General features: G+C 41.1%; 1 protein-coding gene and 1 non-coding gene across 2 annotated transcripts in view; one reads left to right on the top strand and one right to left on the bottom strand.

Moving 5' to 3' along the window:
• The window catches only part of LOC118669430 (ESX-1 secretion-associated protein EspI-like), a 244270-nt gene that overhangs the window by 155452 nt on the left and 62335 nt on the right, over positions 1–26483 (bottom strand). The window lies entirely within an intron of this gene.
• LOC118669557 lies at positions 21725–21855 on the top strand. Its single transcript, XR_004972025.1, has one exon. It is a non-coding gene; the product is annotated as a small nucleolar RNA SNORA18 (small nucleolar RNA).

Here is a 26483-nt window from a genome sequence, read left to right as displayed (position 1 = left end):
GAGGTAAAAATATTTCCAAAGGCTGATTCCCCTAATAATGAAGGCCCTAGTTGGCCATTAATCCTGACACAGAAACCCAAGGGCTCTTCACAGTTTGACTCTTCTGTGGGTGAGAACAGAGCAGTTTCTGCAACTGCTATAAGCTTCCCACTGGCAGTAGCTTCAACTGGTTAGGAAGGAGACCATTTCTGTAAATGTGAGGTTTTAGGGTCTCTGAGGATGACTTTTGAGCATTGAAAGGACTACACAAAACTTACTTTATTTTTTTAAATATATATTCAAATTATTAAGGTTATAAAATTAAAAAAACCTTATTAAACTATAGTTCAGGTTACAAATTGTAATATTCTGTGTGTTACTCTAGCAAATTTTAATAACTCTGAAGGGTCCTTTAATTATAATGTTTTTATTATCTACAAATTTAGTAAGTTAAATTTCTTTAAATATTTCAAATGCATTTATACACAATATATTCTCTTCTCTTTGAAAAGCTACAATTCTGACTAATAAGACTTTCCCCAACCTTACATTTTATAAATCTAACAATAAATTAAACTTATAACTCTCATGAATCTTAAGTTCTTATTAACAAACTTAGGAAAATTTCAACCTAAAATCACAAGTTTAAAAGCATTTTACATTATGCCTATAATATGTATTTTATATTTAATATATTTTACATTAGACCCATAGGATTAATCTGTCAGATAGTCTAAAGCCCCCAATTCTTTTTAACATGACTAGGACTAAAGACACAAAAATGTATAGATTATTTCTAACATTTTAATTTGATATACTTCATATCCTATCTAATAAAAGAGAAACATGGTAATTAGAGTACGACTGCTACCCTTCCCATTGGCTAATCAGGGCGATATGCAAATTAACTGCCAGCCAAGGTGGCGGCCAGCAGCCAGGCAGCTTGAAACTAACATGAGGCTTGCTTGCTTCAGTGACGGAGGAAACCAACGTTCCCTGCCTGCCTTGCTGGCCTCTGAGCCTGCAGTTTGAAACATTGTAACAAATATAGAAGCTAAACAAAACCCCAGAAACCTGCTTTCAGTGAGCCAGGATCTCAGAGCTGGAGTTATACATTGTTTCGATTATAGAACCTAAACAAACCAGATACCTGCTTTCAGCAGCAGAGGCCTCAGAACTGGAGCCAGAATAAAAAAGAAAAAGAAAAAAAGGAGCAGTTGGGAACTTCAGCCCTCAGCCCCTCACCCAGACTGGCCAGGCACCCCAGTGGGGACCCCCACCCTGAAGGGTGTGTGACCAGCTGCAAACAGCCATCATCCCCTCACCCAGGCTGGCCTGGCACACCCTGATCCAGGACACCCTTCAGGGCAAACCAGCCAGCCCCACCCATGCACCAGGCCTCTATCCTATATAGTAAAAGGGTAATATGCCTCCCAGCACTGGGATCAGAGGAGTCGTGAGGCCTCCCAGCACCGGGATCAGTGGAGCCGAGAGTCCTCCTGGCACCGGGATCAGCGTGACAGGGGGCAGCGCCCAAACCCCCTGATCACCCTGTGGCTCTGTGTGTGACAGGGGGCGGGGCCACAACCTCCCTATCCGCCCTGCTCTGTTTGTGACAGGGGAAGGCGCCCCAACCACCTGATCAGCCCTGCTCTGTGCCTGATACGGGGGAGCTCCCCAACCCCCTGATCGCCCTGCGGCTCTGTGTGTGACAGGGTATGGCGCCCCAACCCCCTGATCGGCCCTGCTCTGTGTGACAGGGTGCGGCGCCCCAACCCACCCACCACGGGCCCTGCTCTGTGTGTGACAGGGTAGAGCCATAACCTCCCCATCGGCCCTGCCCTGAGTGTGAGAGTGGCAGCGCCCCAAACCCCTGATTCGGCCCTGCTCTGTGGGTGAGAGAGGGCGGCGCCTCAACCTCCCCCCCCCCCCACGGGCCCTGCTCTGTGTGTGATGGGGTAGAGCCATAACCTCCCCATTGGCCCTGCCCTGAGTGTGACAGTGGTGGCGCCCCAAACCCCTGATCGGCCCTGCTCTGTGGGTGATAGAGAGCGGCACCCCAACCCCCTGATCCGCCCTGCTCTGTGCGTGACATGGGGCGGTGCCCCAACTCCCCTATCGGCCCTACTCTGTGAGTGACAGGGGGGAGCTCCTCAACCCCTTGATGGGCCCTACTCTGTGCATGACAGGGGGGAGCTCCCCAACCCCTGGATTTGCCCTACTCTGTGCGTGACAGGGGGTGGCGCCGCAACCTCCCCATCGACCCTGCCTTGAGGTGACAGGGGGCGGTGCCCCAACCCCCCAATCGGACCTACCCTGAGCGTGACTGAGGGTGGCATCGCAACCTCCTGATCCGCCCTGCTCTGTGCATGATAGGGGGTGGTGCCCCAACTCCCCAATTGGCCCTGCTCTGTGCATGACACGGGGCGTGCCCCAACTCCCCAATCGGCTCTGCTCTGAGCCCAACCAGGGGCTGCACCTAGGGATTGGGCCTGCCCTCTGCCACCCGGGAGCAGGCCTAAGCCAGCAGGGCATTATCTCCCGAGGGGTCCCAGACTGCGAGAGGGCACAGGCCAGGCTGAGGGACCCCCCTTCCCCCCAAGTGCACAAATTTTTGTGCACTGGGCCTCTAGTCCTATATAATAAGAGAGGAATATGCTAATTAGTCATTACTCCCTGAGGCATAATGACCAAGCACATCAGGACCAGATCAGGGATCAGCAGGAGGGTGGACCAGGGAGGTACAAGCGGGCTGCAGAGAGCTACAGGAGGGGGCAGGGCAGCAAGTTATGAGGGGGGGGGGAGGGGAGGGAGAGGGGGGAGCTATAGGACGGGCAGGGCAGCAAGCAAGTGGGAAGCAGAGAGCTATAGGAGAGGGCAGGGCAACAAGCTATGAGGGGGGTGGGGAGCTACAGGAAAGCGGCAGCAACCTACTGGCACACGGATTCGTGTGCAGGGCTACTAGTCTATACATAATTATAAATCTCTGTTTCTAACCCACACAGGAAACAAATATGTCATCCTAAACAATTTTGGTCTTTCTTTCCTTGCAGATATTGGAGGAGTTAGTTCATGGACGAGAGATATTGGCTGAGGTTTGAGGGCTGGAGCTGCAGGCTCCAAAGCAGTTTTTCTCATGGCCCCAACTACCAGTCTGAGCCTGTCTCATAGTCCTGTCTCCAGAATTTAGGGACAGGTCTGGCCAAGTTATATATTGCATAATTCTCTGATCTACCTGGGAAAGTCTATTGCATTTTGCATTCTTTCAGTTCTTTAGATACTTAAATAACTTCCTGGATTTCATGGAATTCTTTTCATGTGCTTCCTATCTTCTGCAGCCACACCTTAGATAGATATTAAAATAATATCTTATTATCCAGCTGGTGTGGCTCAGTGGTTGAGCGTCAACCCATGAACCAGTAGGTCACAGTATGACTCCTGGTCAGGGCACATGCCCAGGTTGTAGGCTCGTTCCCCCATAGGAGGCATGCAGGAGACAGCCGATCAATGATTCTCTCCCGTTGATATTTCTACCTCTCTCTCCCTCTCCCTTCTTCTCTCTGAAGTAAATAAAAACATATTGAAAAATATATATATGATTGAATTCTGGCTCTATCTCAAGGGTTGGTCTGACTGAGTGGTTACAACCACCTTCATGAAAAAAAACACACCAACAAATGGCCCAAATACAGTATTAGAAGGGCCCCAGCAGGAAAGAGACGAGTTCAACAACTGAAGGAAATACTGTACAATCTGAAAGCTTTGTTTAATTTTTGGTAGACATGACAACTAAATATAATGTGTGATGCTGGATTGGATACTGAGTGGGGGTGGGGGTGAGGGAGAAATGGTAGAAGGTCAAGATTGGCATAAAGAACATTATTGGGATACTTGGCAAAATTTTAATATAAACTGCCGGGAGCCGGTCCATCCTTGCTGTTTCAAAGGACCTGGCATATATGGCATACTGTTCTTAATATGTTTGCTCACCTTGGCACTGTGTGTTTTAACCAAGGTCTCCTCTCTGAGAAAGGTTGTTTCCCCAGGTAGGGATTTTCCCCTGAAGTTAGGGAGGGAATAAAACCTCTCAACTAAGTGCCAGGTGGGTAGTTAATCACTTTAACTACGAACAATCATGCTTAAGCTACATAATCTTTACTCCCTGGAATGGAGATAAGAAACGCCCTAACCTTTGAAATAGAGATTGATAGGATTGGAATCAACTGGTATAAATACAGAAGTAAGAAGACAGAACACACAGAACTAGAGACAGAAGAACTTCGCTGGAGAGAACATGGCAAAAGATCCTGGACTGAACCTGACTACAGAAATGGGCAAGAGAACCTGACTAGAACCTGGTGACTGAACCTGGCTGGAGAACCTGGACAGAACCTGGCTGGAGAACCTAGCAAGAGAACATGGACACAGAACCTGGCTGGAGATCTGAAGCAGAACCTCTCTGGAGATCCAGACCAGAACTTGGCTGGAGATCCTGGCTAGAGATCCTGGCTAGGCTGCTGATGAACTGAACACTGTCTCCGTGTCATTCCTTCTTCGCTGACTCCATCCACGCCTTTGGGGACCCCTGGACCCGCTGGGGTTGGACCCCGGCATCTGGCGCCCGAACAGGGACCCCTAGGTAAGCCCCACTCTCGGGATGGATAGGACTCCACCGTAGGAAGAGGGTGGATAGTCTTCGCCGACTCCGTCCACACCTTTGGGAACCCCTGGAACAGGATTCCCCTAGGTAAGCCCTCCCCCCATTGAGAACCCCCACATTCGGGACGGATAGGACTCCACCAGGGTACTCCAGACCCCCCTATAGAGGATAAGTAGGGTAAGAAGGTGGATAGTACAGAACTTAGATTGAGAAGATGTGCCATACTGAGTCCAAAGAAAGAAGACTCTGTATTGATCTTTAGATTAAGAAGATGTGCCATACTGAGTCTAAAGAAATAAGACTCTGTATTGATCTTTTAACACATATGCTTGCTAGCAGAGGAATTAAGGTTACTCCCAGTCAGAAAGAACGTTTTATACAAGAAGTATGTCCATGCTTTTCTGAGGAAGGAAAGGTAAATGTAAAGGCATGGGAGAAGGTAGGTCCAAGGAGCCTTATCCTTAACCCCACTGCAGCCTTTCCACCCCGGGAAAGTGCAGGATTGGCAAGCTCTCCCTGGGGTGATAGATCAGGACTCAGGTAATAGCAGAAAGCGCCAATCCTATTCTTAAAATGGATACAAGAGAGCATTTCAGGGTTTTTCTTTTTAATGCCTGCTTTTAAAAAATAAAAAAGGGGGAATCTGCCGGGAGCCGGTCCATCCTTGCTGTTTCAAAGGACCTGGCATATATGGCATACTGTTCTTAATATGTTTGCTCACCTTGGCACTGTGTGTTTTAACCAAGGTCTCCTCTCTGAGAAAGGTTGTTTCCCCAGGTAGGGATTTTCCCCTGAAGTTAGGGAGGGAATAAAACCTCTCAACTAAGTGCCAGGTGGGTAGTTAATCACTTTAACTACGAACAATCATGCTTAAGCTACATAATCTTTACTCCCTGGAATGGAGATAAGAAACGCCCTAACCTTTGAAATAGAGATTGATAGGATTGGAATCAACTGGTATAAATACAGAAGTAAGAAGACAGAACACACAGAACTAGAGACAGAAGAACTTCGCTGGAGAGAACATGGCAAAAGATCCTGGACTGAACCTGACTACAGAAATGGGCAAGAGAACCTGACTAGAACCTGGTGACTGAACCTGGCTGGAGAACCTGGACAGAACCTGGCTGGAGAACCTAGCAAGAGAACATGGACACAGAACCTGGCTGGAGATCTGAAGCAGAACCTCTCTGGAGATCCAGACCAGAACTTGGCTGGAGATCCTGGCTAGAGATCCTGGCTAGGCTGCTGATGAACTGAACACTGTCTCCGTGTCATTCCTTCTTCGCTGACTCCATCCACGCCTTTGGGGACCCCTGGACCCGCTGGGGTTGGACCCCGGCAATAAACTATGCATTAGATCAGCTGTTCTCAACCTGTGGGTCGCGACCCCTTTGGCGGTCGAAGGACCCTTTCACAGGGGTCACCTAAGACCATCCTGCATATCAGATATTTACATTATGATTCATAACAGTAGCAACATTACAGTTATGAACTAGCAACGAAAATAATTTTATGGTGGGGTCACAACATGAGGAACTGTATTTAAAGGGCCAGAAGGTTGAAAACTACTGCATTTGATAATAGTATCATTTCAATGTTAAATTTCTTTAATTAGTTACTTTTACTGGGCTTGTGTAAGAGACTATCTTTGCTCTTAGGAAATACACACTGAAGCATTTGGAGGCAAAAGAGCATTATGTCTGTAACTCTCAAATGACTAAGGAAAATAAATGTATACAAATGGAGAGTGATGAAGCAAATGTGGCAAAATGTTAATAGTTGCTCAATTTTCCCAATTTGTAGAACTGACTCGAGGATAAGAGCTAATTTTTATTTGATTCTCCATCATTATCTTAAAGATAACTCTCTTTAGCAGAGTAAACCAGGCAGAAATATTGGATGAAGTATTAATAATTCAGTCACTTGGACACTAGACATCAGATAGACTCATTATCTAGAGATTTTCAACTTTGAAAAAAACCTTACAATATCAGAACTCAGCACTTGTAGTGCAGATATAAAATAAGGTTTATTGGGAGCGAACTTACACAGGGAGAAGGAGCAAAACACTCGATCGCCAGGTCCTCATCTATCAATAGAGAGGCTTGCCTACCAAACACCAAGGACAGTTTCCAATACAGAACCTCCCCACCTCACTCCATACCCTATATATTTATAGGGACGAGGGGCTGGGAACATTTATGTGAATGTGTAACAATGATTGCACAAAAGAAGGAATTGAGAATCTAAAAATTGCCAGTCACACATTCCCCAAAGAAAAGTTACTTATCAGACAAATGGCATTTGTCTCCCTAATGACACAGAGTGTCATTGTCTCAGCAGACATGTCCCTGTTCAGCTCCTCTATTTGAATTAGTGATAGCCATGCATTAGCAGGGAGACACCTTGCTTGTATTCCCTGGGGTCCTAGGAGCTGAGAAGCTGTGCTGAGTGCTGGGCCAGCTCCTGTCAGGCTGTAGGGTCCAGGAGGGGGGAGGGAGCCAGTGGCCTGAGGCCCCTCCTCACACCGCCATTTCTGCTGTAGTCAGAGAGATTCCTGGCTTACTTTTGTGATCAGCAGGTTCTGGAAAGGCTGCAGCAGATGGCTAATTACCATAATGCGCAGAGCTTTTGAGGGTCTTGGGTGCAAACCCAGGCGTGACCAAGCCAAGAGCAGCTGCACCTAACGTGGCGTGTGGAGCCAACATTAGGCCTCACCCACAAACCCATTCTGACCTTTCCGATGGGAAGCTGATGGCACAGATCAGAACAGATGGCCCAGAGAGACACGAGGGAAAAGCCCTCCTGACCAGCTGCAGCATCCCTTTTCCAGCCTCCTAGCCGAACAGCTCAGAGCTGACATGAAGCTCATTATTCCCATTGTGTCTTTCTCTCATGGTGTTTATTCTCTGGGCAAGCACAAATCCTGAGAGTTTCATTCTTAGCAGTGCTAGTAACTATTGTGGAATTTGGTTTCTAAACTAAATGATGCTTGCAGAATTTTGGATTTGCTGGACCTACCCTGCCTGTTCTCTACCTTTGCCAATCGTCTCCCCACAGGTAAACATCAGGACCCCTCACTAGCTGATTTCACACACACACACACACACACACACACACACACACACACACACACCCGCACCCCCAGGCCATCACTGGAACCCATGCTGAACTGGAAGGGATATAAGAAGCTCTTGCCCAAACTCAGGCTTTAACATTAGATCACACTAGCTACTTATCTGGTATTGACTTTGGATGTTTAGAGCTGAAGAAGAAATATAATAATGTAGCAGAGTAGAACAAAAATGTTAAAATCAGGATTCTTCTTCAAGATGGAATTAAATGTTTGCTTAGGAAAACTCCTTGATGTTAGTGTAGGGTGGGGGCTGGGTAAACATGATAAAGGAGGCCCATATACTATATGTCTAAAAATTTAAAGTTATAAATTAAGTTAAAAACTATTTTAAAAATGTATTCCACTCTCCTAATTTGACAAATATTTCTTCTTAATAACCTGGAAGGCCAGGCTTGAATTTGGACATTATAGACTCCTCAGAGTTCTGCACCAGAATTTAGTACCCTAGGGAGAGTTGGGGCCCAGTCCCAGCTCCTGCCCCATGAACGAGCCCTTTCTTCCTACCCAAATTCTATCCCAAATAGAGGGACCCTCTGGCACACAGGTGAGGATACACCTGCCTATACAGCCAAGCTTGGAACATACTCCTGCCCACAGCTGACATAGAAACCATATGGCCATAAAGCCTAAAATGTTTACTATCTCATCTGGAAGGTAGGAAGGGGGTGGCAAACTCTGGGCAGGTGTGTCTCCTTGGCCAACTAAACACCTCACTCAGACTATAGTTTGGGGATAAGCTCCTCTAATGCACAGTATCCAGAGTGCCTCCTCCCCCTCCCGCCTTCCTGGGCATAAGAGCAGTGCTGCTTCTGGAAAGCCTCTCATGGTGAAAAAATATCTCATATCCCGAGGGCATGAGGAACTAATAGGAATTTGAGTGTCAGAGATGAAAGAAGGCAGGGGACTGGGTAGTGTGTCAGAGTAGTGAAGAACTTCTAAAAAAGTGATGATACGTTTTTATCATAAATTTTGTGCACTGCTGCAATATAACTCATCACCACCCCAAAACTTCACTAAAGGCTGCTGTACACCCACTGGCCTTGTATGACTCAGTAGTGGTGAGTGTCAGTGGCTGTGAGAAAAGGATGGAAAGAATCAAGGAGAGGGCTGATTCCAATACTGGGTCTATATTGTCACAGAGGCAGCACATATGAAGTGGCCAAATGATCCCCAAACAACTAATTCTGCAGAAGCAGGAGATGAAAATGAAAATTGATGAGGAACTTGTCCTTGGGACTTTTCCAGAAAATTTGAGGAAGGTACTGAACTTTAAACAAATTGAGGAATGAGCCAATCTTGTGCATCTCTAAATGGCAGGGTGACCCTAGTTATATTATAATATACATTTTTATGCCTAGATATTAAAAAGTATGTTTCTGAAGTATATAACATGTATTTGACATATTTTAAAGTACAAATCCTTTTTAAAATATGTAATTTCTGGTGACCCATCTAATAATCTGATCTCCTCTGTCCAGGGACCTCCCTTGCTCTTTCCAGACCAGGTCCTGCTACCAGATGACCTTTATATCTGCATTAGAGTCATAATTTTACCTTTTCCTGAAAATTATCACCACCCACTTCTGAATCAGAGTGAAGGTTTTTCTTACAGGGAATTTATGTTATCTGCCTCCCACCCCATTGCGCATGGAGTCTACAGTTTAGCTCCAAATAGCCTGTGTTCAACTCTTACCCCATGTTCCCAGCCTCATTACCCTTGAGTATCTTTCACATTGCTGTGGGCTCCTCTATTTCTATAGAGAGCTTCCTTTCTTGCTTTCAGAGTTAGCTAAAAAACTTACTAGTACTTTCCATGTTTGGATTGGAGAAAAGGGACTTCTGCCATCAGTTCAACTCCCCCCACCCCCATTTTTTATTAGAAGTCTATTCACTTGTATTTTTTAAATTCTCAGAAATTCCATCTTAAAGAAAAAATATGGAAAAAGCAACATGCATAAAGCAATAGCACTATTTATAGCAGTGCAAAATTGGAAACTATTCAAACATCTAATAATGAGGTAATAGATAACATGACATTTACTCAATGGTATATTTTGCAATCATTTTAAGTGGTAATTATAAAGGCCATTTAACAACATAGGTAAGTGGTGTAATAAAAACAAACATAAACCTAAATTGTTTGTATATAATGGTTACAACTATATAAAAGAAAGACATACAAAAAGAACTAGCTAGAAATATCCAAAAACTATAATTTTAGGGTTATGGGATTTTTGAGTGATTTTTTTTACTTGATATTCCACTGCAAAAACCACTACAATAATTTACTTTAGTTTTAATTAAATTAAGAGAACTAAAATTAAAAGAACTAAAACCCTAATTTGAAAGAATATAGGCACCCCTAAATAAATTGCAACATTATTTAAAGTAAACCAAGCTATGGGAACAACCCAAGTACCCAATAGATGAATGGATAAAAAAGCTGTGGTACATATATACAGTAGAATATTATTTGACCATTAAAAAGAATGAAATCTTAACCATTTGCAACAGAATGACTGAACCTAGAGGGTATTATGCTAAGTGAAATAACTCAGTCAGAGAAAGACAGACACCATACAATTTCACTTAGATGTGGAATCTAAAGAACAAAATAAATGAACAAACCAAATTGAAACAGACTCACAGATACACATAAATCTAACAGAAAACAGACTGATGGTTGCCAAGGAGAGGAGAGCTGGGAACAGGGTGAAAAAGGTGAAGGGATTAAGAAGTAAAAATTAGACTAATTTTAATTTTAGAATTAAAATTAGTGACAAAATAGTCATAAAGATATAAAGTATAGCATAGGGAATATAGTCAATAATGTTATAACTTGTATGATGCCAGGTGTGTACTAGGGGTACCTGGGGGAACACTTTTTAAAGTATATGATTCTCATCACTATACTGTACACCTGAAATTAATATAATATTAAAAGCTAACTGTAATTGAAAAATAAGATTTAACTTTAAGTGTACTAATAAAATGGCAATAAATACATATCTATCAATTTAAAAAAACACTATAATAATGTAATTAAATTGTCTAATTAAAATTTAATTAATTTAGCCCTAGCTGGTTTGGCTCAGTAGGTAGAGCATTGGCCTATAGACTAAGGTTCAATTCCAGTCAAGGGCACATGCCCGGTTGTGAGCTCAATCCCCAGTGGTGGGGGTGCAGGAGGCAGCCGATCAATTATTCTCTCTCATCATTGATGTTTCTATCTCTCTCCCTTGCCCTTCCTCTCTGAAATCAATTAAAAATATATTAAACATTTTAAATTAATTTATTTTTTACAACTATTAAAAGGTTTATAAGGAGAATCAAATTTAGGTCTAGCCTGGCCAGCGTGGCTCAATGGTTGAGAGTCAATCTGTGAACCAGGAGGTCATAGTTAGATTCCCAGTCAGGGCACATGCCCAGGGTTCGGGCTCGATGCCCAGTGGGGGGCATACAGGAGGCAGCCTATCAATGATTCTCTCTCATCATTGATGTTTCTCTCTCTCTCCTCCCTTCCTCTCTGAAATCAATAAAAATATATTTTAAAAAAATTTATGTCTAGAGTTTTAGACAAACTTAGAAAAACAGGTTTCACTTATTAATAGATTCACTAATTAAAAGTGTGCACCCCTGTATACATGTTTTTATATAATTTTTAATCATTTTAATAAAAAAACATTATTGATAAATTTGCTTACATTAAATCAAAGAAAGTAAATGTATAAGGAATTCCAGTTTGGGTATAAATAAAATATTTAAAATTAAAATAATGAAATTTTAATACATCTAATTTTTAAATTTCCAATTTTTTTCAACTACTTTAGTGTTCTGGGAAAAAATTACCCATTAAAATAAATACATAAGAACTCCGCCTGAGAAGCTCGGGTGGTTGAGTGTCATCCTGTGCACTGAAAGGTTGCCCATTGGATTCCCAGTCAGGGCACATACCTAGGTTGCTGGTTTGGTCCCTAGGTTGGACATGTGTGTTTGTGTGTGTTGCGGGGGGCGGGGAACGCAACCAATCAATGTTTCTCTTTCACATTGATATCTCTCTCTCTCTTTATCTCTTTCTCCTTTCCTCTCTCCTAAAATTCAATAATCAAAATATATTTAAATGCAACATTTTAAAAATCAAAATTAATGCAAAAAAACCCTAATGAGCAAAACATAAAAACATTTTAAAAACAGGATCCAACAGTACTAAGCCTGAGGCAAAAGGAAAAACATGCGTCTGTCTCTATATTAGTTCTTTTTCTAAAAACATATTTATTGATTTCAGAGAGGAAGGGAGAGGGAAAAAGAGATATAAACCTCAATGATGAGAGAGAATCATTGATCAGCTGCCTCCTGCACACCCCCTACTGGGGACTGAGCCCGCAACCCAACCATGTGCCCTATGACTGGAATGAAACCTGGGACCGTTCAGTCCGCAGGTCGCGGCTCTATCCACTGAGCCAAACCAGCTAGGGCTCTATACTAGTTCTTATGTATTTACTTTATGTTATTTATTTATTTTAAAAATTGTTATTTATTTATTTACTTATCTATTTATTTACTCATTCATTCATTCCTCACCCAAGGGTATGTTTTTATTGATTTGAGAGAGAGAAAGAGAGGGAGAGAGAGAGAGAGAAAAAAAAAAAATCAATGTGAGAAAGAAATATTAATAGATTGCCTCCCATACGTGCCCGACTTTGGGATAGAACCTGAAACCTGGGTACGTACCCTGACCATGAACCAGACCTGCAACATTTCGGTGTGACACTCCAACCAAATGAGTCACATCAGCCAGGGCTCTGCAAGGACTTTTAATATCAAAGCTGTAAGCTCAGAAGCCAAAGCCCAATTCAAAAACCATAAAACTCTTGGAAGTCTCTTGACCCTAAGAAAAAATATGAGTGTTGCTTTCTGTTTAAACCCCAGTAAGGAAAAGCAAGTAAAATGAAGTAGTGATTTCAGTGGATGCTGCTGTTTGGTATCCATTTACACCAATCCCAATTGCAGCTCTTTGGGTATCTACTATGCCCCAATCTCCATCCTTGCACTTTGAAGTGTGGTCACATGATCCAATCAAAGTAAAAAAAAAAAAAAAAAAAAAAAAAATTAAAGCTTTTGCTGGGAATTGGGGGAAACAAAATCTGGCTTTCTTAGGTGGGACTTGAATCTGAGAGGATGTCTGATGTAGAGTTGCTACAACTCTCTTTTTACTTTAAAAGGAGCATGTGGTTGAAATTGAAGCCAACTCAAGAAACAGGATAAAGGAGAAAGTAAGTCTTGGGGTGGCATATTAAGCCCTGCACTGAGCCACCCTCACTGCCAGCATTACATCAGAATTTTTCAGTCATATCAGCTAAAGCCTTCTCTTTTTGCTTTAGTTAGTTTGGGCTGGGTATTCTATCATTTGTAATCCAAAGAGTTCTAATTGTTATGAGTGGCAAGATTTTGAGTGTCTTAAATAAAATATAAGATTGTTCCAGTTGTAGTATTTCTTTAAACTTTGTTCTGTTTATTTTCTTTTGTTTTGTAAATGTTCAAAATTAAAGAATACTTGATATTCTTTATTTTTGTTATTTCATTATAAGTTCATAGTTTTAACAAAAAAATAATAAGTGATTAAATCATGTACTAGATTATCAGAGATTCAGCTATTTGCACTTACGGAAAGTCTAATCCACTGACCGACTACTGGGGGAAGGGGAAGATGGGGGGCTTGAGGTAGGCCTAGATAGAACCTGGAACCATCACTCACTGGGTTCTGGTAGCAAGAGGAAATCCAGTTGGATGGATGGCAAATCAGAGAACAGGCTCAGGTCAGCCTGAGGGAGGTCCAGCAAGAGATAAAGAATGGGAAGAAGGAACAGGGAAGTGGGGAATAGTTGGAAATCCAGGAAGTTGGCTAGAAAGTTCAGGGTTTATATCAGTAGTGGGATGGGGCAGGTTAAAGAGAGTTTAGAGACAAAACTGGCAACATTAAGGTATGGATCCATTCTTAGAAGGACTGGGATCCTGGGTGGGCCAGGTATCAGAGGTAAGGAGACTGGTTACTCCAAAAAGACTAATAGTCCATCACTTAGGTCAGTCACTGAGCAAAGAAAGATAGGCAGCTGGGAGGCTTGAGGGACACTTGAGGGTCAAATCAGACTTTCTTTTATTTCTTCAAACTGAGGCCAGGGTTGGTCCTGAAGAGCCAGCAGGGAGAAGCCTCCTGGTCCAACTATGGGAGGAAAGGAGAAATGTGAGCTGAGAAAACAACCAGGCTCTATCACCATGAGAGCTTTATCCTTTCAAGTTCCACAATTCCTAATCCAAGCTCCTTTTTTGAACTGCCGCTACTGTTGGAAAGGGTAGCCCATTAAATCACTCTGTGTGAATGAGTTTATCAAATGTCTTCCTGCCTGTCGGAAAGAACCTAATAAATAGACATAAAGGGTGTGTGGAGAAGGAAAGACACTGAAAGGGAAAACTGCAGGCCCCAGAGACAAGTTTATTGACTTCTATTTTGCTGATGGCCAGCTCTGCCTACGGTGTCTTGGCTCCATTCAGGAGTTCAAAGACAGGCTTTGCCCAGCTGAGAGCGGTTGGGCATAGCTGTACTGTATATATAATGCCATGTAATGACTGGTGGGGGTTAATCAAATATAATGCCTAACCCAGATCTATTAAATTTCACCACAAAAGAGGCTTAAATCAGTCTTTTATCAGCTTGATGCTCTGGCCTAAGAAGACTGCTTTTGTTTGCCCATATAAGAGACAATGGGAGAGCCAGGATCAGCCTGCTCTCTAGAGTACAACAAGCAAATTGTCCACAAACAACAGATTATTCAATGCCATGGGAGAGGAAAGGCAGGAGAGGCTGAATGAATCTACAAAAGTTCTCACTGTTAATGGTCATGGCCTGAGTGTTTAAATTCAGGCCACATTCCCGCTGGAGCTTCCAAAATATAGGGAGGACAAGAACAAAAAGACTCCAGTGTGCTCCATGTAAGTCTATCAGCTTTGGCCCTCTGCAGGACATTCTTGTTTGCTGCTGGCTGAAAGGAAGAGGGAAACTGACATTTGGTTCTCTTGCTAAGCAAAGCCCAGATCTTCTGGGGTTGGATGGGCTTCACCAGCTAGGTATTAAAGTGATGGGTGTAGGTTCTATGCCAAACTGCACCTGGCTCACTGCCCAAGCACCTTTTGGATTATGAAAGAAACGGGAGGGAAAGGAGATAAAAGGTAGTGAAGAGGATGAAAGGTAAGGGGGACCGTCCCTGATCCAAAAGAAAGAACGATATTGAAGCCACCCAATTCAATTTTGTTCTATAAATATTTGACCACTTTCTAGGAGGCATGCTGAAACACATCCATGTACAGAAACAAGCATAAAAATTAAAAGACTCACCTTTTCTGCTTGGAATTGGAGAATGTAAAAGTTGAAAGGGTATCAGATCATCTTTATATTGTTATAGTCTTCAAAAGACGGCATAGATTTAAAAATTTCTGAGAAAAACACAGCCCCATCCCATAGGAGTAACTTCAAATTGTGGGATGTGATCATTGGGCTATTGTGGGAATGTGTCATGTGTCACTGGGGGAAGAAAGCTTGAGAATTATTGACCGAGTCTGATCCAGGCTTTTACTGGTGAGGAAATGGAAGTGCCAAGAAACAAAGTGGCAGTCCAAGGCCACTTACTAGTAACTACACAGTAATAGAGAGGGGGTTAGAACTCAAATCTTCCTATGTCTAATTCAGGTCTCAGTCCACAGTACTACAAAGTCTCACCACTGAGGCTTCCTGGAAGATACAAGTCCTGAAGACTTATCAAATTATTGACTATCTTGTATCTAGCTATCCTCATCAACACGTCGTCCACCAAATTTTTGCGCCACGCTGGTCTTCACAGTTTAGACTTTGTTTGTAAACCAAGATTTTCTCTTCTGGTCTAAATGGAACTTTGCTTGGGACTGGGAGTCTCTAGCAGTGGTTCTCAACCTTCCTAATGCCGTGACCCTTTAATACAGTTCCTCATGTTGTGGTGACCCCCAACCATAAAATTATTTTCGTTGCTACTTCATAACTGTAATTTTGCTACTGTTATAAATCGTAATGTAAATATCTGATATGCAGGATGTATTTTCATTGTTCTCGACCCACAGGTTGAGAACCGCTGCATGAGGAAGAAGAAAGGATAGCATTAGACTGACAGCAAAGGAGAAAGTAAACTTTTCCTCATAGAACTAAACCTGTGGTCCCTCAGCTCCAGATTAACGTGAAGGCAGGGGTAGCAGCTGCCTAACTTGGTCTTGCTCAGAACTAATTCACATATGTTTGGGAGCTGATAATGATAGGAGACATTCCTGTGATGAGGTGGGGAGAGACCTGGGAGTGGTTTTATTTATGGAAGGTTTACTGAATGTATGTATCTGAAGATGAAATGAATAGTGCTCTGTCTGGATGGCAACTAAAAGGGGTATGAAAGAGATGGAGAAAGGGACCAGGGAAAAATAAAAGTCATCCTGTGAATTGTGAGGGGTGCCAGCAGTCAGGAGTCTTTCCCCATCCTCATTTGTCATCTGGTGTGGCTGACCCGTGCTTTGCAGTGGTTCAGCTTCCCTAAAGATATTCTGAGCTGTAATTGCAAATTTCCATTTTCAGTTCTTGTTCTCTTCTATTCTGTTCTAGACAATCAATTCAAAATCCTTCCTCAGGCAATGTTCAAAATACCTTTGCAGAGTTGATGAAGGATCTGTGGTGTGGCCCATGTGAATATATCAATTTATTTCTGCTTATATATAATGGGAGTGGTTATGGCAAAGCAGTTATTAGCTAAATTAGCTCAACAACTGGGAATTGTGGGGCTTGGTAACATACTCCCTTTGATAGTAACTTCTTTATAAATTATATTAATTATGACTTTGTCTTACACTACAGTAATGGGACTGGAAGCTTTCCATTTTCTTTCAGGCTTCAATAGTAATGCTGCCTTGGGTTCTTTATGTTCCTGACAATTAAGCGCTATCCTAAAACATAAACACAATTTCCTCTTTCAAAAATCATTATGCAAGGAGTGTCATGTGAAAGCTGCTGTTACTTAAAATATAATCTTGTAAAAAAAAAAAAAGGGGGGAGCTCTCCTATTCATAAGACTACCAAGGAGCTATTATTTAAAATCTTAATAAGGAAAACTATGCTGTCCATTATGTTTCCCCACCCCCCACCCCCAAAGAAAAGAAAAAGAATCCTTCCCTTTGGGATATTTTTAACTGCAGGGGAAGAAAATAAACACATCAACCAACCAACCAATATTTTGATTGTTTTGACTATGGTTGTTAAAATACAGTCTATAGAAGAAAATAGAAATAAAAAGAATTATCACATGTACTTCTCCCACACAATGATCAGCAAGCTTGTCAGGGTTTACCCTGCAACTGCAGCTCTAAGATCTCTTCTCTTTACCTCAGCCTGTCAGGATGGGTCTTCCTCTCTACAAAAAACAGCATTACCTTGGGAGGCAGGCTGACTTGGTTTAAGTCTATTACATTGAACCACATGAAATTACTGTTTGTATACACCAAAGATGGCCAAATATTGGCAATTTGATGTGGGTCAACCTAATATTATCTTTTCATTGTGAGTCAATCTTGAGGTTATTGTGGGGATTATGAATAATCTATTTTAAGTGCCTTACTTACTCCAGGACACTTAGTATATCGACAATAAATGGTGACTAATGTGAATTATAAGAGGCAGCAGTGACATTTCATTTCAGATCAGTTCAATAAGCCTATTTGAGACTCTCCTCTTCATCCCAGGTGTTGCTTTTGTATTGCAAGTACCTGGGTGAAGCAGGTCTCAGTTCAGTGGGGTGGATAGCTCCTAGGACCTAGGTGGCATGAAGCCTGCAGGAATCTGGCGGTATACCCATGGTACAGGGCAGCATGGAGGAGCAGCTTTCAGGGATGTGGGGGATGAGGGCAGCCTTTCCTCAGGAGAGATGCCTCATGAGGGTGCTGAAGAACAGACAGCTTAGTGGGGAGTGTTCCAGGCTGGGTGTTCAGAGAACCTCAGGCTTTTAGTGAAGAGAGAGAGAGAGAGAGAGAGAGAGAGAGAGAGAGAGAGAGAGAGAAGGAAGGAAGGAAGGAAGGAAGGAAGGAAGGAAGGAAGGAAGGAAGGAAGGAAGGAAGGAAGGAAGGAAGGAAGGAAGAAAGAAAGAAAGAAAGAAAGAAAGAAAGAAAGAAAGAAAGAAAGAAAGAAAGAAAGAAAGAAAGAAAGAAAGAAAAGAAAGAGGGAGAGAAGGAACAAGGACCCATGGAGTAGAGTTAGGTTTTATGGGACCTGGAACTTTCACAACTTGAGGGGCTCTTTTTATAAAACTGAATACAAAATGACCATATAAACACACCTCTAGCAACTTCCCAGGAACAGAAGTTGGGGAGCCTTGACATTTCAGCTTCAGAATCTTCCCAAAACATCTGCTCTTGGCAGGGCTACACTGTAAGGGGCCTTGTTAAAGAGCAGGGGGCAGACAATGGGCAGCAACTGAAGGATCTTAAGCAGGAAAATGACATAATCAGATTTGCTTTTTAGAAAACACACCCTGAGGGTTGTCTAGAAGATGGATCAGAGGAACTTGTGTTAGACAGCTAAAAAAAATTAGGAAGCTATTTTAATGATCCAGAGAGCCAAGAGTCTGAACATGGCAGAATTCATAAAGAAGGAATTGACTTAGCCTCATTCAGTAAAAGTCAGAGGCCTGGTCCTCCTGTCCCTGAGCCCATCCTGAGCAGGTAGCTGATGCTTTAAAAATCAGGTTCTCCACTGGGAAGCTCTTGAAGAAGTCACATGACAAGTGGCCTGTACCCCACACACCAGTCAGTAGTTAGCCATGACACTGTTATGCCCACTGAGGCCTGGTTATTCCTTGCCCCTACCCTGCCCTGTCACACATGCCTAGTTTCTATCTTAGTTTCCTCTATAATATATCTGTTCTCTCTGCTAAGCTCAGTTTGACCCTGAATCCTGAACTGCCTGCCAGGACTCTATTACCTGTTTAATTCCTGCCATGTCCTTCCTGTTCCTCCAAACCTTGGACTGAGCTATGCATTCCACCTACTCCACCCTCCTGGGAAAACTCCTATTCATTTTGGCCATCCTTTGGAATGCTGTGCAAGGGTTGACTCCTCAGTGATTCTTCCCCAGCTACCTCTCTCTGTCTCCCTGCCCCCAATTCAGTGACTCACTCTTCTCTTCTATGTCTTGCACAAGCTTTTATTATTGTATGTATGCATTATGCTCTACATATTTATTTGTGTATCCTTGATATTAGAAAGCATGTCTCATTCTGTCATCTGTCTAGTACCTCACACGGTCCCTAGCAGATAATAGACACTTAATAAGTGCTGGTCGAACGGACTTGAACTGCATTCACTTCTCACCACTTATGATAACAAACACAATAATAACACAGATAAGGTCTAGCTTGCCTATCTTCTTAGCACCCCAGTACCCCAGCCTAGGAGTTCTTCTTTTACTGGTCAAACCCACACTAATTTCCATTGTCCAAGTATGTTTATTTTAGTATTTAGCCCTATTTTATGTCTTATGAACCTACCCAAGTTCCTGGGGGACAAGAGCTATCATATATATATACCATTTATACCATTCAGTGTCTGTTTAACACTAACTTGGTCAAATGGTAGAAACTTAACTCTCCCATGTGACTGGGCAAGTGACATCTGTACCTCAGTTTTCTCATTTAAAAAATGAAATGTAATTAGTAACTACACCACAGGGTTGTTGAAATAGTTAAATTAGGTAATATGGGGGAAAATCCTAGCAAGTTATCTGGCATATAGGAAGAGCTCAGTCAATATTAACTATTATTTTAAATTTTATAGTGATGAATGAATAAATACATAAATCAATGGATAAATGAATGAACGAATGAAATACACAGTCCTCTTTCTTGGGAGACTCCAGTCTCATGAAGGATGACCAGATAACCTTGAAAAATCTTTATGATCATATAGCAGTGATCCACAGGAGAGGCTGGATGGAAGATTGGGAGTAGCACCTTCCCGGGGCTTAACTTAATCCTGGTAAAGTGTATTCTTCAGAGATAAGAGAAAACCTGATAAAAGAGGGCACCAAGAAAGGAACAGTCCAGGTGATGTTTGCTTGCCTCCTTTCTGTTTCCATGTTTCTCTCTACCTCTTTGATAAGTTGCACTGGAGAAGCAATAGTGTGATAATTGATCAAAGAGATGTAGTCTGTTCCCTGGCTGAGGGTTGGCAATATTTTCTAAAGGCGACTCATCCTGTCTTTCTGCCAGGGAATCTCTGCCTCCCCAGATCTGCCTACAGGCAAACTTGATATGAGCTAGTTCTATGGAAAGTTGTTACTGGTCATAAGAACCATGATCTGTTTGATGTTTGTTATAAGAAGCAAAGAAATACCCACAAATTGACTGGGCAAAAAGGAGTACAGCATCCTCAATCCTCTTCTATTAGCAACTTACTATAATTGCCATTTTAGTGCCTTTTTATATTTCAAGTACTGTGCTACCTGACAAATATAGTAGATCCCCCTTTTCCATAGGGCATATGTTCCAAGACCCCGATTGGATGCCTGAAAACACAGATCATACCAAACTTTATATATATGATGTTTTTTCCTGTACACACATATCTTTTCACTTAGGGGAAGCACCATCAGCTTCTCTTTGGCATATTTGAATTGCCAGCATCACTACTCTTGGGCTTTGGGACTACTATTAAGTAAAATAAAGGTTACCTGAACACAAGCTCTTGGATGCTGCAACAGTTGATCGAATAACGTAGAGGGCTACTAAGTGACTAATGGACAGGGAGTGTATACAGCAAGGATACACTGGTCAAGGGTATGATTCACATCCCAGGTGGGATGGAGATTTCATCACTCCATTCAGAACAGTGAGAAATTTACAACTGTTTATTTCTGGAATTTTCCATTTAATATTTTTGTGGTAGGCCCTGGGTAACTAAAACCTGAGAAAGTGAAATCACAGATAAGCTGAAACTATTGCAAGCCATAAAATAACTGAATAAAGTAAATATTACAATATACACTTTAAAGAATAGGAAACTCAGAAACACAAGATTAAATGTCTGTGGTCATGCGGCTAATAAGTGATGGAGCCAGGATTCAAATTCAGACATGCTTGCCTCCAAAAGTCTGGGAACATTTTCCCTCAACACTAGGATTCACTAGAATCCAAATAAGCCAAGCCTTGGATTTCTACTCAGGTGTGCTTTCAGACACTTTCCACTAACTTCCTTTTATCATTTATCAGCCATTAATACAACTGTTCAAGTGAGATTATCAAATGCTTTTTGAAAGTAGTTTTTTACAGCTTGGAGGGAGAAGATGGGGAGGTGGGGGTGGGAGGAGACCATATTGAGTCCCTCAGTAGTGATGAGGGGAGAAACCAGTTGTGTGCAGCTGAAGGCAAATGAAAAAAATTGTGCTTGTTAGTTGAGGGCTAGCTTTCGATGTAGCAACTAAAATTTTTTTTCCATTTACTGCCGCCAGATAGAACTTCTGTTACAGCTCTTCATGTCACCAGTAGGAAAATATGGGGTCCTCTTGTTTCTGAATCTGTCATTACACTTTTAAAAATAATGTTAATAGATATACTAAAACTGTATCCTAACCACAGTCAATTTGCTGTCTGTATGAAAATATTGGCTCTAGAAAAGAGGCAGCCTGGTAGGAAACCAAAGACATAGAAATATGTTTTGAGGATTATGTTTCTGGCCTGAAACAGATCTCACTTTAAGGAAGGTTGGCTGCGGCCAAGGTTCCCAAGGGCAGGAATGGGGAGAAGCTGAGAAGTATGTTTTTCTGCAACTGAAAACAGGGCAGTCAGGGAAGGTGTATTTTGGTTTCTACTAAGTCTTCCAAGAAAAAAGCAGCTCAGATTGAGGTCTATCCCGATGGATCTTTTACTGTAGACTTACATCGTTGGAAATGCCTCATAGAATAAATATGTTGTTTCCTTTATTCACAGAACTGTGTGTTAGATCTGTGGGAAGGAATTACAAGACAGCTGCTAAAACTGTGACAGAATTAATAATCTAATTTTTTTAATCTAAAAAAAAAAAAAGGGCAGCTCAGGTTAGTTGTCTCCTCCACGGAAGTAAGGACAGTTTGCCTTAAACAGGGCAGACTGTAGACCCTCCATGAAACTGTAGATACATTTCTTGTTGGCTCCCAGCCTCTCTTGCCCCTGGGTATCCCAAATTCTACTACTCCTGACACCCTGAGCCGTCAGCTTGGTTAATATAGCTTCTGTGTACAGTAAGATGGTAATTTTTTTAATCCTCATCCAGGCATATTTTTCTTTCTATCTATCATCTATCTATCTATCTATCTATCTATCTATCTATCTATCTATTCATTCATTCATTCATTCATTAATTTAGAGTGGAAGAGAGAGGGAAAGACAGAAAGAAATACTAATATTTTTTATTAGAACTTGTCTGGAATTTCAGGATTCATAACTGGAAGGGAACTCCCCAGGAAAGACTGGGAGCTCTTCTGGTAGTAAAATGTCTTCCTCCATGAGCATGCTACTGCCTCTTAAGCACTCTGACTCAGGTGAATAAACAAAAAGACCTTCTCTTGGATAACCTAGTTCCTAGCACAAAATGGATAGGCTATATTAATTACTAAGGAAAACAAACACAAAGAAAAAAAATTCAAAAGACTCATATATCATAAAATTTGAATCATTCTAACATAAGCTCAATCTCAAGGTGCTCCAAACCTGTCCTATTCTACAAAGCATCCAGAGTGTCCACACTCTATCCCCAAATAAAAAACCAGCAAAATTTTTAGGCATAAAAACTGAGTTCTTCTTTCCTAATTCCCAAATTGTCTAAAGCTGAAGAATGACATTTTATAACCCACTACTCACATGTTGGGTATATTCTCTCTTTGCCCAATGTGCTCATCTTTAAATGAAGATAATAGTATCTATCTTATAAAATTGATGAGGATTGAATGAGATAATCTAGGTATAGCACTTAGCATATGAAAAGCACTCAGTAAATACTATCTATTATTATTTCACAAGCAAGACTGATAGATGGGGAGAGAAATGAGGTGGGTGCTGGGGAGATGAAAAGAGAGAGACAGAGATTTCAGTTCCAACCCTACTACCCAAACCACACATCTAGGGCCCCTCCATCTCCATTTTATGGTTTCCTCTTTGAAAGGCATGTCTCTCAGGCACAACTAGTATCTTCAAGAGCATAGATAGCTTCACTTTTCCAGTCCCAAAGAACAATATCTTAATATTGTGCAAATTGAACATAATAACAGAAGAGTACATTCTTTATGGTTCTTTTCTTCCAGCCCAATATCTCACTATTTTTCTCAATGTGATATATTCAGGCTCATTCTCCCTGCCTAAAACTATTAAGCTCCATGATCCTTAACCCAAGATGGAAGATCGTGCCTGGCCAGAATGGCTTAGTTGGTTGAACACCGTCCTGTGCACTGGAAGGTCGTTGGTTTGATTCCTGGTCAGGGCATATACCTGTGTTGCTCCTGGAAGGCAGGAAGCCAACTGATTGATGTTTCTCTCTCTCTCTCTCTCCCTTCCTCTCTCTCTTCCTTTCTCTAAACATATCCTCCTGTGAGGATTAAAAAAAAAAAAATGGAAGAGTCAAAGCCTCTCTTTGCCTTCTTTGTGAAGTAGTTACAATAGGCATAAAATTGTTCAAACAGATCACATATATAAAATTCTTTTTCCTCTTTGGGCCTCTGTTTCCTCATTAGTAGGTAAGTGTGTCTACCTAAATGATCTCTAATTGTCTTCCAACTCTAATATTCTCTGCTAACAAAATACAGAGACATTAAAGCTGAAAAGGTGGTGGGGAACATTACTGTAAAGAGCTTTAAATGCTGGATTATAGGTCCATTTAATCTCATAGATAATAGGAAGACACAAAAGGATGTTGAACAGGGAAATGATGGGATTGAAATTTATTAACAATTATGTTTAGAAGTAGGGAGTAAAAGGGAGAATTAATGAACAGGAGAGGTGGATAATAACATGGGAAGGCAAGAACTTTCCAAGCATGGCAATCAATTGAATATACGGAACAGGGAGGACTGGGAAGTCAAAGGAGCTGGTGATTAGGATGTTACTAACAGAAATAGGGAGGTAGAGAGGAGGCTGGGTTTGAGGGTATTATCATGAATTCTGTTTTAGATATATTCTATAGCTCAAAAATTCTACTCCTAGGCATAAACCCCAAAGAAACACTTGGACCTGCATTACAAGATGTGAAAGAATGTTCATTGAAATACTCTTAATATAACAATAACTTGGAAATAATTCAAATGCTTATGAAAAGAAAGTAGATACAGAAATTGTGGTATAGTCATGCCATAGAATATTTTATAATAGCCAAAACAAATGAACTGTAATGACATACTATAATATGGATGAATAACAGCAATGTAATGTAATGTAAATAAAAAGTACATCCTTTACATAAAGGATGGTATCCTATTTATAAAGTTAAGAACAACCAACAAATATATGTATGATTTATATGATATATATATTGCATATGTAATCCTTTTAGGGAATACATATTGACACAATAAGACAATATAAAAAGAAATCAAAGATACGGTGACATAAGATTCAGCATAATGCTCACTTTGAATGTGGGGAGGCATTGGATGCAATGAGGGAGACAAATAGATATATATTATTGTCAAAAGTAATATATATCTGGTGCATCACTACACAGTTTTTGAGAGCCTGAAAGCATGACTCTAAACTTCATATCCAGGTATGGCAGGCAAAGAATGCTGGTTATTTCTCCATGTCCATTTGCTTCTCTCTTCTTAAAAAAAAGAACCCAGATTTTGAGCTAGACAATGCCACCAGCTAAAAGACTATATCCTATAGCCATGTAATTAAATTTTGTCTAATGAAATATAAGTGGAAATGTTGTGTGTCACTTCAGAGAATTCTCCTTAAATATGGGGACCTATACTTCTTTTTTAAAAATACATTTTTATTAATTTCAGATAGGAAGGAAGAGGGAGAGAGAGGTAGAAACATCAATGATGAGAGAGAATCATTGATTGGCTGCCTCCTGTATACTCCCCACTGGGGATCGAGCCCACAACCCCAGGCATGTGCCCTTGATCAGAATCAAACTTAGGACCCTTTAGTCCACAGGTTGACACTCTACCCACTAAGCCAAACCGGCTAGGGCAGGGACCTATACTTCTTGACTCCTTCATCCTGCTGCCTGAAATACGGATATAATGGCTGGCGCTCAAGCAGACTTCCAAGAAATAATAGAACAGTGAGCTGGAAAGACTACAGGTCTCTGATGAGTTCACGGAGCCATTGTGCTAGCTCTGGACTTCTATTATGTGAGAGAGCAATAAACTTTCAACTTGTTAAAAATATCTTGTGTGTATGTGTGTTGGGGTGGAAAGATTCTTTATTTTGAGCCACATTCTAAATGATAATGCCAGGCAGCTGTCCCTCAGATATAAAGAAAAGGGACAGGACTTCTCAAAGTTGGGAAGAAAATTTGATGATAAAACTGCCAAAAAAAAGAAAATTAAAATAACATAGGAATAGGGAATATGGAAGTCATTGTAAAAGGATTAATGAAGAAGTTTTAATTCACTTAAATATAAAACTAAGGACCATGTATTAATAACTGCAGGAATTATGGCTACAGAGCATAATGTAAGTGATATCACAGAAAGAATATGGTAGCAGAGTAAATATGCTAATTTTCTCATCTTGCATTACATAGGAACTATAGCTCTGGTCTAAAATGAAATGTAAAGAAACACTTTCTACATAATGATTCCAGCCTCTTAGTATTTTTCATACTTTTAAAAGAAATTTAGTAACTAACAACTTTCATAGTGAAGAAACATTTATCTAAAATTTAGCCAGCACTGGTTTGGCTCAGTGGATAGAGCGTCGGCCTGAGGACTGAGGGGTCCTGGGTTCGATTCCGGTCAAGGGCATGTACCTTGGTTGTGGGCACATCCCCAGTGGGACATGTGCAGGAGGCAGCTGATCGATGTTTCTCTCTCATCGATGTTTCTAACTCTCTATCCCTCTCCCTTCCTCTCTGTCAAAAATCAATAAAACATATTTTTAAAAAATAAATTTAAAAAAATAAAATTCATCAATTCCTAGTTCTATTTCAATTTCCTTGACCTCCATTAAACGAAAGTCTAAAGTTACATATTTTTTGTTTTAAAATAGCATGTAGAGTATAATTCCAATTTTTTGTCTACCAATCTAACTCTCTCAGTCTACCTACATTTTTACCTATCTACCTACCTACTATCTTTCTATTTGTATATAGAAAGTCTTGAAAGATCTTCAACAAATGTCATTTGTTATAGGTTTAAATGGTTGAAATGGTTTCATTTTGGTATTTTAATAAGGATCATGTAGAAATTTAATAAAATATATTAACTATAAAAACTAAGTTTTTTCTTTTAACAAAGAAATTCTCCCACTTGTTTTCTGGAAATATTTTGTAACAATGCACAAATGAGAATGAACACCCAGGCATTAATCAAACTTATAGTTGAAGATTTTAATTTTATTATAATTATAAACATAGGTAGTAACTGTACAGTAGTGACTTTGGAAGAAAAGTCAATATCCA

The sequence above is a fragment of the Myotis myotis genome, unplaced genomic scaffold (genome assembly GCF_014108235.1).
Source record: "Myotis myotis isolate mMyoMyo1 unplaced genomic scaffold, mMyoMyo1.p scaffold_m19_p_14, whole genome shotgun sequence".
NCBI classification, from domain to species: domain Eukaryota; kingdom Metazoa; phylum Chordata; class Mammalia; order Chiroptera; family Vespertilionidae; genus Myotis; species Myotis myotis.
The sequence above is the reverse complement of the archived record's forward strand: the minus strand, read 5'-3'. Positions and strand labels throughout refer to the sequence as shown.